Source organism: Colletes latitarsis, chromosome 14, assembly GCF_051014445.1.
Source record: "Colletes latitarsis isolate SP2378_abdomen chromosome 14, iyColLati1, whole genome shotgun sequence".
Lineage (NCBI taxonomy): Eukaryota > Metazoa > Arthropoda > Insecta > Hymenoptera > Colletidae > Colletes > Colletes latitarsis.
Genome location: NC_135147.1, coordinates 21,955,931 through 21,968,251, shown reverse-complemented (window position 1 = coordinate 21,968,251; position 12,321 = coordinate 21,955,931). Strand labels below are relative to the sequence as shown.

Genomic DNA, 12,321 nt, shown 5'->3' with positions numbered 1-12,321 from the left:
GTTGTTCGTCGCGTTGTGCAGCGGCGCTCGCTGCCTCGGGACGCCCACCACCTGTGGTGCTCACCCTCCCCCTACCTGCCACCCCCCCACCCGCGACGGATCACCCTCCGCGCACACGCGTTCGGATAGCTTCTCCCCTCTTTCCCCCTTTCGATGACCGAGGAACAAAATTTTTAAGCTCGTCGTCGCCTCGTCCGTTGCCAAATACTCGCGAATCGCGCGCTCCACGTGGCGATGCCATTCGACGAACCGTTCGACGTCCTTGACAGTTTACTGTTTTTCAGATAAGATGCTGGCCTCCTGGCCCAGGTGTTAGGTTTCCTATTGAAAATTAAGTACAAGAATTTATCTCATTTACTGGTCTTCTATTCTGATGGAGAGAGATGCTATATTTTTCTGCGTATATTCCCTCGTAAGTTTCGGGTTTCTGTTTATACAAAGATGCAATAGGACCTCGCATAAACACAAGAGAGATGTCAATCTCCAACGTCTCAGTTTTTTAGCTCTCGGTTTTCTGTTCGACTGCAGTTCAGTTCTCTCGTAAAAGTCATAGTGTAAAGGTGTCTCTTCCAAAGCGTATAAAATAAAGTTACTATTATTCAAAAATAAAATCTGAGTATTTTATTTAATAAACCCATTTCTAATACTAGTAACTCTATAGAAGACCCGGGGGGTGGGGGACCATACGTGCTGAATATCGCACGAGTGAGGTAGTTGCCTCGAAAAGCCGAATGTAGGACGATTTTAAAAACTTGACGCAAACTACATTTTTGCTGCCTGAGGAACATTGTATCGTTTTTTCATTTGTGCACTCACAAACTACTATGCCTCGTCGAACGTTAAGAGATTTTATGGCACACGTTTCTACCTTAAAGGGGGTCTTCTATTGTAAACCGCCAAAACACTCGATATTTTGTTTCGCATTTTCTTAAGGGATATAGTTTTAGAAATATATGTGCAAAAGCATATAACATCAAACTCCTAAAATTAACGAAGGTATACATATTACTCGGTCGAGCTATGCCTGTTTAACACGTTGACTGCCAAACCAAAACCGTAAAATTTGTTAACGAGACCAAAACAATTGCAAACTACATAAATTAAAATTTGTCTTAGCACTTATTTCCGTAACCTAGCTAAAATTCATGAATCCTATTAAAATTTATTAACGCTTCATCTTGATAATTAATTTTTTTTGTTCTGTAGTGGAAATGTTAATTGTCAACGCGAGCGCGGAATGTCGTTACGCGGTGCGTGAACGTTTCCCACAATGTATCATCTGTTTGTTTTGTTTTTTCACCAATGTTGCCCGAAGTTACGATTTTAATATACAGCCAGCTATTGCTTCACCTGTCTTCGATGTTTCTTTGCGCTCGCGTAATATCCCTCGTGAACGGAACAGACATTAACGCTGCGCTCACGTCACGCCGCCGTGTCTGTGCACGTATGTCTGTTTTCACTGTTGCTTCTCCCGTGGCATTCTGAAACTCGACCTACTTACTTCGAATCGTCGTTGCTTGGAAAGCAAATAATACCAATTTAACGTCGTTCCTTATGAAATCGTTGACCCCTGCCCCCTGTTCGTTAATATAATGCTGATTTTATTCAAATGATTATGAAAATAATGTTACTTTTATTCAGCATGAAAAAAATAATTGAGAGTACAAGATTGTACTTTTTATTCGTAATAAAAAAAATTATTATCATAACTTGTTATACATTCATTCATAAATTAGAATCTATTAATGGAGTTTTTTAATCGACATCTAGAGTAACTATATCTAAAATTATTTTGTTATACGCTAAGAAAATTTTCCCAACTTTAGGGGCAATAATACTCGGAATTTTCTAATCGGTCAGAATTACGATTGCCAAACATTTATTCACGCGATCTGTGACACGTATACTCCACTATTCTCGAATAAATGAGTTTTCATAGATGGAATCTTTTTGCATGAACCACTTACAAAAGAGTAAATAAAATAAGGAATAATTATATTGTTGTGTCTCCATCCGCATAACCAGATAATAGTTGTTTATAGTATAACCTCTGTTACAGATTATGTTAGGTCACATATACAATTAATTGTTCTTTTCTTCTCAAAAAGCGTTTTTAAAAATTCTACATTTGACTTTCTCTTATCTATAAAAACAAAATCGACTCTTTAGTTATTACTTCGAAATAACTACTTGCTCAAAGTTTGATTTAAAACAAACCACATAGTGTTGTCTGGAAGTACAATGTATATTACGTTACATAAAAAAATGCATTTGAAGTTTTCAGTTGGCAACAGTCGCGCCATAAACTTTGTTCGTCAAGGTGTTGCAACTAAGTAAAGTTATCTACAGTTTACCAATAGATAATCCATACTTACGGTTATGGAAAGTTTACCGTGCTGTGCCGTATTGTATTGGCAGATATAGTTTCGTTTAGGGACGTAACGATACAATATTCCCCGCGGCGACGTTATTTCTAAAACCACGATACCCCTAATTACTACTGGAAACCGCTTTCGTGAAATGTACCTCCATTATTTTACGGTTTCAGAAACACATTTCCAAGATTCCTGACGTTACAAAAATGCTAAAAATAAAAACTATGCAGACGACACACCAAAATTTCCATTTAAGGGTCAAAGAGTCCTATGTTCGAAACTCGAGTCAACGCGTTGAGCTAGAAAGGTGCACGACGCTATGAAATTTATTTCCTAACGGCCAATATCGCTATTCCAAAGAAAAGAAGCAAAGCGAGGCGGAAGGATCTATTTCTGATCGGCCACCGACGTGTCGATAGAAAAGACACGAGTAGACGATACCTAAGCGCATTAGCCGACAAAATTACGGCTGTGAATCGATGTAATGGCGCCACTTTGAGTCGTCTTTTTCTCCATCGAAACCAGTTACTTGTTTTACGCTTTATTTGAAGCCAGGTTTCGAAAATTCAAAATGACTCCATATGGTGGAGCACATATTTTAAAAAACGTTTTAATTCCTGTGAATTAGATCTAGGGGGTGCCAGAGTCTCTCACAGAATTAGACAATAACTATTATTAGTATGATTAAATTAGCAGGTCAATCCTATGCAATATCGTGAATTGCACAAGTATTATTGGAGGAAGTTCCACCTGAACATTTCAATCGAGCAGTCAGAAGTCAAATTATTTTTGGGACCACTTAAATACTTTTGTCTATTTAACACCCACTTCCAGCGTGCTCTCTTAACTGAAAACGCTCTCTTAACTCTTAGTGGTCTCCTTGTTTTCTTATTGTGATGCATAACGACTATCCTCGCTTGTTCGGCCTATCCAAAACGCGTGTTCTTACTATTCTCGTAAATTCGACCACATTACTCCATTGTTCTAAGACTCAAGCTGGCTAAATATACGACAGAGATAGATTCTTCGTCGGACCCTTGCCTCGTGGTCCTCTATTTATTTGTTTAATTTACACACCTTCGCTCTTCCAATCACCATATTCATTTCTTTGTTTTATTATTTCTTATTTTACTATATTATGTTTACATTAGATCGTATAATCCACGCTATTGGTTCTCGTTAAGCCAACAACTTACATTTGGGGACTAGGAGAGCGTCAAAAGTGGTGTCAGACGTTCCCCATATGGCCATCTTCTGGCCACTTTCAAATTGTCCAATCACTATACATAATAATAAATCTGTGTCCAACTTTTTTTGGGATTTCCAACTATCGTGCATTGATTCTATATTCGCGAACCTCCCGTCGACGCGCTATGGCGCCACGATTCGCGGGCGACACAGTATTTTTAGAAAGAATACTGGAAAGCAAACGGAACCGGTTGTTCGTAAAGTGTTAGGTTTTCGACGGCCGCTGACGCCGTGCATTCGAACTCTTAATAGATCTGTAAATACTTGCCAGCGCATCGTTGAAAATGATTTACGGGCTCGCGTCGAAATAACTTGTATCGGACGGGTTGTTCTTCTTTTTTTTTTTCTCGCGGCCATCGCGAGGATCGGCGAAACTGAATTAAATTTATAATTTATGCCGCGTCACGGGCTCCGAACGTCTACGATAATCGAGAAGTGTACCAGTCGCTCGTAAAGTTCGCGTCTTTATGCGAGAGAATCGCATATCGCGACTTGTGATTGATCATGTACAGGTGCGCGAGCTAACAAGCCGAACTTCGCTGTGAATTATATTTACGCGCAAAATGTAACATTCGAAACGCTCCTCGTCGTGGAAGAATAACACTGTTTCGAACAAATTGACCGTGGGCGTAAAATGTACCTACATACATTGGTGTAAAAATGAAGCTTGGACAGTCGTTAATTAAATATTTGGTTATCAGAATCTGGACAAACTATTTCTCGTTACATTTTTCTATGGACGATCAAAATTAAAAATCAGTCTACTGGATGTGAATATGTACTGTAAAAGTAATGGTGGCAAAAAAATAACTTCAGACGATAGACAAGAAAGCGTAGACTGTATCTAATTAAACGTATACCTGACAATTATCGAAGATCGAAATCCCATACGAAACGGTATGTTTACACTAAATGTCTTGTACGTGACTTTACTTGCAATCTTATTTTGAAAATTTGAACCTAACGTGTGTATTCTATTTGTTAACGATGTAGATTGGAAGTGTTCCAATACTTTCGCTCTAGTTTTACGGGAGAGATCGCTTTCTATCCGATCGTGGGATGATTTGGGGAACACCCTGTACAACTTGTTTTACGATACAAAGTCCTAGGTTGGAAGCTGACGGATTAAAACTTCGTACGCCTCGCGTCTGGCGACGTCATCTTAATCACCGTGATTGCGACGCGTTCGCCAGCACGTAACGCAAACACCAACGAAACGTTCGGACAACCTATAAAAGCTCGTATTTCTAATTAATTCTCGAACGTTAAACTTATCTTGCTCGTGGAAGATACTTAAAGAATTTTTAACAGCGTCGAATAAACTGCGCGTTCCTCACTATTTACTCGGTCGCATTTTAGTCTTTCCAAGTACGGTAATAAATCTTCTCAAGGCAGTATAACCCGGCTATATGTACTTTCTTTCCTTTAGCCGAGATTCTCCGAGGGCTTGGATTTAATTAAAATATTCTATGCGCTTCTTATGCCGACATGAAGTACGCGAACGCTGTATTCTTTCAAGCGCAATATTCATTTTGCGAAACACTGGCGGGTAAAAACGACGCTTCCTTCTAACATATGACTGAATCAATAAGACTTATATTAAAAACGTTGAAGAAGAGGAAGACGGATGTCGATAAATGAGCCTTTTAAACGTGCCCGGGATTAATACTCTGCATCGGGAATCTGAATATTAATTGCGGTTTAATGAGTAAAGCGAGAAATCAATGCTGCCGGACGTATTTTTCTTTTCGCCGCTCTGCACTCTCCTCCTATCCAATATTTATTAGTCTCCATTCCTTTTATAACGTCTGTGAGTTACAATTTTTTTTGTATCTTTACCCATTTCACGTATAATATGAAACCAGTGATATTGTGCTAAAAAAAGGAATATTTCGCGAGACGTATCCCATTATTACGTAATAAATATTTCACTACCACGCTGAATTCTAATTTTCATTAAATTATTGACATCAAGGTAATTTACTGATATCAAAATAGTATCAGAGGTATTCGAACGCGCTCGTGATAGCAGAAAGTGAGCATACTTGATGTAAATTTGTAAACAAACTCGTTCGTGTTATTCCTCCCGAAAGATGACAAGAGTCGAAGCGTTAATAAAAATCTGCGTGGCCCGTGGTTTCCTCCGCGTTACAATTAGTTCGCACAGATAGGATCCCCTACTTTTTCCAGAGCGTACAGAGGCGTTATCGAGACTGATAATCGAGCGGAGGATCGCATAGAACCCCGCCGGAGCAACGAATCGATCAAATGGGCAATGTACCGAACGGATCGCGATGGAAACTCGGATATCGCGATCCGACGTCATCGCGTGCAAATCCGTAGCCGCGTTAAATGGCGAAACGAGCGGAATTCGCACGGCCGCGCGCATATTTATTTCTAGAGAAACGTCATAACGACGGGATCCCGTCACGAAATTTCTGGCGAGCACTCAACGAACGGGACCGGGTACATTTCTGGCATCGAATCGACACGATCGTCTACCATCCCACCCCGTCCATTCCGCGGATAAAGTAGCGTTTCATTCATCACGGATCATTTTGTTAAGCCCCGCGTGGATTACGCCACGGGCATTCACACGTATCGCCGCGGCGCGGAACGTTCACGAAATCCATTCGAATATCGTACAACAGAACCGAAAAAGAGTTTACCGAGCCATTACCAGAAATTTTCGCTGACGTACGTCGGTAGATTTCGCGAAATCGCTGCTACCGCCGAGCGACCGTGCACGGGGCGCTGTTAATCGCCGCGTTCCCTCGTTATCCCCTGAAATATGGTGTTAATATTAGCTAGTTAAAGCGCGGGGGCGTGTTGAACACGCTCGAAATTGAACTTTGCGAGCACCGGGAACGTCGAACCGCGATGTATTGGACCCTTTGAACGCGAACGCGCAACAACGGTTACAAGGATGCCGCTAACGATGATCGGAGAGAGGTATAACGTATCGATAAATTACAGTTTATAACAACGTCGAATAAAGTATACCTGGAGGAATATCTACGTTGATAAGTGCCACGATCGTATACTAATTGGAATAATAGCTACAAACGCCCCTTAAACGTCTGGATTATCAATTTTCTTTCGAGGGACGATTCCCCCTCTTTTGATGTTTGAGAACAATATGCAGATCCTAAAAAGAATAGATAAATTCTCTGGACGTAGGTGGATTTCGTAATTTTATTTACCTGATAGTACCTGAAACTCATGCGTTATTTTTATTACACTCACAATTATTCCTAAATTAAATGTTACAAAATAATATTCTTTTAGTAATGAATGTTAAATGATACTGTAAAAAAATGCGTCAAGTTTCGTAAAATTGAGACAAAGTACGCAGTAATCTTCGTTTCGCGGTTCACGCGCACTTGAGCGAGCATCATGGTCCATTGTTTCGAATGGAGTAACTTAATGCGTCATCTACGAGTTGATGACACAGTGCGGATTAGTCTAATTTGAGTTGCTCCGCGCTGCAGCCGTTCCTACGAAGAAAACTTTGCGTTAAACGGAGATCATGGCGACGCGTATTATTCCGCGTATATCGCGTGTACAAGATATTCCGCCAAGCCCGTAACAACCACGCGCAAACGGTGGTCCCCCCGGAAGCCAAACTATAGCAGTTTCGCAAACGAGCATTTTCTGAAAAGATTTTCGCTCTCTGACTCCTCGCAGCTAAATACGAGCACACCGCCGTGTGGAACACCAGTACCCATTTTCGCTTTTTAAATGCAAGTTAGATTAAGGACAGGCAAAACTGCGTGGAAGCGAACAGCCTCGACGTTTTTAATGTTGCACTAATTTTCATAGCGAATTACGCCACTTTGGCGTCATACAAACGGAACGTATTCGCGTATCCAAGCTTTGAATATTTTTTATATTATATTTCGAGTGAAAACCGGTTTCGTTTGCTTTCCAACGCTGAGAGATAACAAGATGTTTATTCTGATACGAAATGTAAAACTTAAATGTTGATTTAAAAAAGAAAGGAATAGAAAATATATTAAATAGTCAGATCGGTCCCCCAAAACCTTCAGAATTTAGTGAACGTTTCTGGACCCTCGAGCATCCCAGGGTGAACATTCTCGATGATAATAACTTTAAAAAAAATATCGTTTCAAGTCGACAGTCGAGGGGGGAGAGAGTTTACGAATATTTCTGGGACTCGTTGTATTTCGACCACGTTTGGGGGAATTTTTATCTCGCTGGACGTCGTCCGGCGACAGCGTCCGCGGAAGTCTCCGGTTCTCGAAATTTCCGAGGCACGGCGTTAATTCTCGAACAGGCCAATAGTACGGGCGAACGTGGAAACGAGAAAAAATAGCTGACAGATAGTCGACTGAATGGTGTTACCGGTGGCGTGGCCCGTAGATAACTGCGAGCGGCCGTGGAATTTCGGTTTTGACGGACAGGTCTGTTATTACTGTCATTCCGGTCTCCCTCGTGCTTCTGCTACGTTAATCCTTTCGTCATCGTGTCCCGCTTTGCGTCGCCGTCCATCGAACTGTTTTAATGAGATGCCCTGTGTGCGCAGCCCGAACTTGCTCCCGGTTCGCAAATGGAATTTTTAATCTGACCCCCCCCCTGCGCCACGTTCATTTTTCTTTTTTTTTGTCGGTGGTCAACGTTCCGCATTGGCCTTCTGGTAATTGCTCGAAGCTTCAATCAGTCGTTGACGCGCTCCTCGTGAAACTGACTGTCAATGCTAACGCGGGTTCCTCCTCTGCGTACGTTATTTTTAGACGAATCGTCTTCGACGCGAATAGTACGACGTATGATCCACCAGCCACCGCGCGTTTTCAACATAACTAGGTTTTTAATTATTCCTTTACTACGTTTGCCACTAATGTACCCGTACGATAAATTATAAAAAGTGACGGAAAACTTGCGTTTAGTAATCCAGGAATAGTAGAGTCGTTAATTTTGAAAAAGGGGAGAAAAATTTTCCGCGATACTTTAATTATACTCTGAATTTTCTCCGGGTAAAGAGGAAAATATTTATCGAGCGTATTCGCCGTCATATTATAAGAGAAGGTAGTCGCCATTTAAAAATCACGGAGGAACTCATGCAGGTTGCCCTCTGAGACACATAAATTACCTGTCAACGACATTACGGAGACTTGGAGGTAATCGGAACGGACGCTCCTATCTTAAGAAAAGGCAAGTTCATCAAGATAGCTCCCCTAACATGTTATCCTTTACCATTTATTTTATTATTATTCCTCCCCTTGCTTCTTTCGTCGTTGCACCTATTGTTGATACTACTGAAATCACATTGAACGTCTTTTGTGATCTTATTAATAAAGTATTCTCGTAAACACAATGTTACAAAATATTCAAAATCTTTCTTTCCCAAAAATAATGTAAACGCAGAAAATTGATATACACTGCTCTTTCGATCGTAAGAAATTGTAGTAATTTCTTCTGTTTCATTTTTATTCTAATTAGAATAGTTTTCGATAAAATCTAAAAGCTAGTAATATCACTCTCTATGTTATTTAATTACAATTTTCTGTGAAACTAAGATATACTCGTAAGTTTCGGACGTTTTAGAATATTTTTAGATAAGAACAAAATATTGAAAAATATTCTAAGGAAATATATCCTCGTCTTGCAGACGTTTACATCCCCATTTGCTGTTTAAAACAGACGAAGACTTTTTTCAAATTAGAATAACTTTCAAAAAAAAAATCGTAGAGGCTAGAAACAGAGTGGAACCAAGTGGGAACAAAGTCAGCGAAGACAGAAAGGATTGGTCGCGTCGGAAGGCATCAGCCCTGGCACCATCGAGACTACCCGCGCCAGATAACTTTTCCTTGGGAGTGTCATTTTCCAATTAACACTTGATGAAGGACTATCCGTGGCTCTGGAGGGAAGGGAGACCCTTATATACACGCTAGCCCAGCCAGCCAGAAGTAATTGGGTTATATCGCGCGAGGATTTATTGCGCGAAGAATACAGGAGGGATTCTGATTCCACGCCAGTCCGCAGACGGCGTGGCTCTCTTCTCGCGGGGATTCGCGGCGGTGCAAATCGAATTAAAATTCCGTAGCATCGTTAGGGCCCCCGTGCAAGACCTCCGAGGCAACGTCAGGGGGTAAGAATATACCTACCAGCATTCCGCGTGCTTGCGTGACTACGAGAGTTTCAGGGTCGTTCCGAACGCCAGGGGCTCCGTAGGGGCTGAATTGCTCTTTCTTCTCCGCGACGCGTTGCCTTCGTGCTCCGACGCTACTTAGCCGGTCAAAAATCCGTGGCCCGCGCGGCGATTTTAAACGAAACCCCCGAGAAGAGGACCCCCTCGTCGTCGTTGTCGATTCCCGACTCGCTGGAATTTAATATTCGTCGAAAATCGTCGACACTCATGTTTAAAAATAATTCGTTTTTCCAGAATACAATACAGAACGATACAAATATAATTTTTATTATATTCATTCGTATTTGGGGTATTCGTAGACGAGAAAAATGGAATTTCTTTATGCTTTGTCATTTGGATAATTTCTAAAAGAAAAATCGACAGGGTAGGTGCATTCGGCGAAAATAAAAAGTTTTAAATCGCTCTGAAAAAATTATTTTTGGTTGCGGGGATCAATTACAATTATTTTTTATAAATACACATACCCCGAAATTCTGTTCATTTTCGAGAAAAAAATTCGAGAAGGTATGAAATTTTTCGACGGAAAAAAAAAATTTCAAATCGTCTTGGAAAAATTATTTTTAGTTGCAGGGGTCAATTGCAAGTATTTTTGGTCAACAGACATACCCCCGAAATCCTACTCAGTTTCGAGAAAAAAATTCCTTACCGAAAGTATAATTTCTGGCCAGAAATGTCTGCCCGAATTTTCATGCGAATCTTTAAAACGTTATAACTTCTGAACGGATTGGACGATTTTAATGTTTAAAAAAGCAAACTACGCGTATTTTGGTGGAGAATATGTATAAATCGTAAAAATATTCGAAAAGCTGGTCCTTGACCCCGGAAAATGAGAAAAACCCCATAAAAATGATCCAATTTTCAAACAGCCATAACTCCTACAATAGTGAATATATTTCAATGAAACTTTTTTCTGAAGTAGAGCTCATGGGTACCTACAAAAAAGTATTACACAACTTTTCTGTAGGGCGTCAAACAAAATTACTATAACTGAGAAAGTCATTTTTAAGAAAAATCGACAGGGGGTAGGTGCCTAAATTTTTCGACGAAAAAAAAAAATTTCAAATCGTTCTAAAAAAATTATTTTCGGTTGCGGGGGTCAATTGCAATCATTTTTGGCGAATAGACATACCCCCGAAATCCTACGCACTTTCGAGAAAAAAAATTCTTTACCGAAAATATATGATACCAGGAATGTTTCTGTAATTTAATTTTCTGTCTCATTTCCTCTCGTGTTCGTTTCTGTAACCTGTTGATAATATTACAAGTGACACGTAATGAGGCTCTAGAGCCCCAGAAAAAGGGGCTGAAAAAATATATTGGATGTATAATATAAGTAGTCTACTCGTATACCTCGCCCGTGGTAAAACTAACCAGATGTCTCGTTTACCGAACTTTTCCCATCGATTTGTAACGTATTACCTACGAACCTTCGAGGACCAGAAGCTCAGCGAATCTGGAAAACGTTCAAGGCGCTGTATCTGCTTCGACACCGATGGTAAATTTGCAGTGAAATATGCAATACGTAAGAGACATATCACCAAAATTCATGAAACGAAGAACCGTATTATTTCGCACGTAAATTCTTTAGATAAGAAAGAAAGAAGACTCGCCAACGGTGCAGCTACCAAAACACGATTTTGACAATGAATGTTCCATGGTAACTCGTTCGAGCAGCGAAGGAACTTGAATAAAATCACTATTAGCGTTTTTGCGCCGCTTTGGTAACGAACACGTCACGCGAACGATCGAACTTCGTCCCGTTACAGCGATCTGCTCAGGGAACAGCGATCCATCAGTCCACCGCGAATTAAATTTCCGAGCAATATGTACCCATCAGAGCCGGGGGATCAAATCGAAATTCCCCAAGCGCAAGGACGTTCCAGAGACACATTTCGCGTCGAGGTATCGAGGAGCACCCCTCTCGTCGATCGATCGACCGTCGCGGAGTCGTTTCTTCCAGAAAGTCCCAAAGTTCCGTGCCCGTTTCAGGGACGCGGGACGACGGAGGGACGGGGGAGGAAGAGGAGGACCGGAATCGAATGTTTGTTTTTCGTCGAAGGAGGACATCCTCCGGGCATCCCGCGACCCTCCCACGGACGGGTATACTCGCAGCTAAGAAGGATCGATTCGTCCAAGGGCAACGGCTATCCGTTAACGGGACGGAATAGCCTCGAGGGAGAGATCCTGAAGCGTACAGACCGAGCTCACGGCGCGGCACGGCGTCTCGCGTGCCAACTCAGCCCCCAAATTAATGCCTGTCCCTCGCAGTAACTTATCCGCCGACCCGGTATATTATGGCCCGCGATCGCCGTTCGCTGACGAATGGCCGACTATTTTCCTCCGTTGCGCTTTCGCTATTTCTCCGTGGCTCGTCGTTCCGTAAACTGGCCTCTAAACTCTTTTCTCTGCGTACACATTTTTCTCTTTTCACCTGTCCTTTAACTGGGCCTGCACTAGAAACGTTGACTGGCATCTGAATGGTCCTAGTTGAACATGGGGAGACAGGGGTTAATAGTGACACATTGACTT

At 41.4% G+C, this 12,321-nt stretch overlaps 1 protein-coding gene across 5 annotated transcripts in view; it reads right to left on the bottom strand.

The window, feature by feature from the left end:
• The window catches only part of LOC143349937 (uncharacterized), a 539,266-nt gene that overhangs the window by 411,444 nt on the left and 115,501 nt on the right, over window positions 1-12,321 (bottom strand). The gene's annotated exons all lie outside the window — the stretch shown is intronic.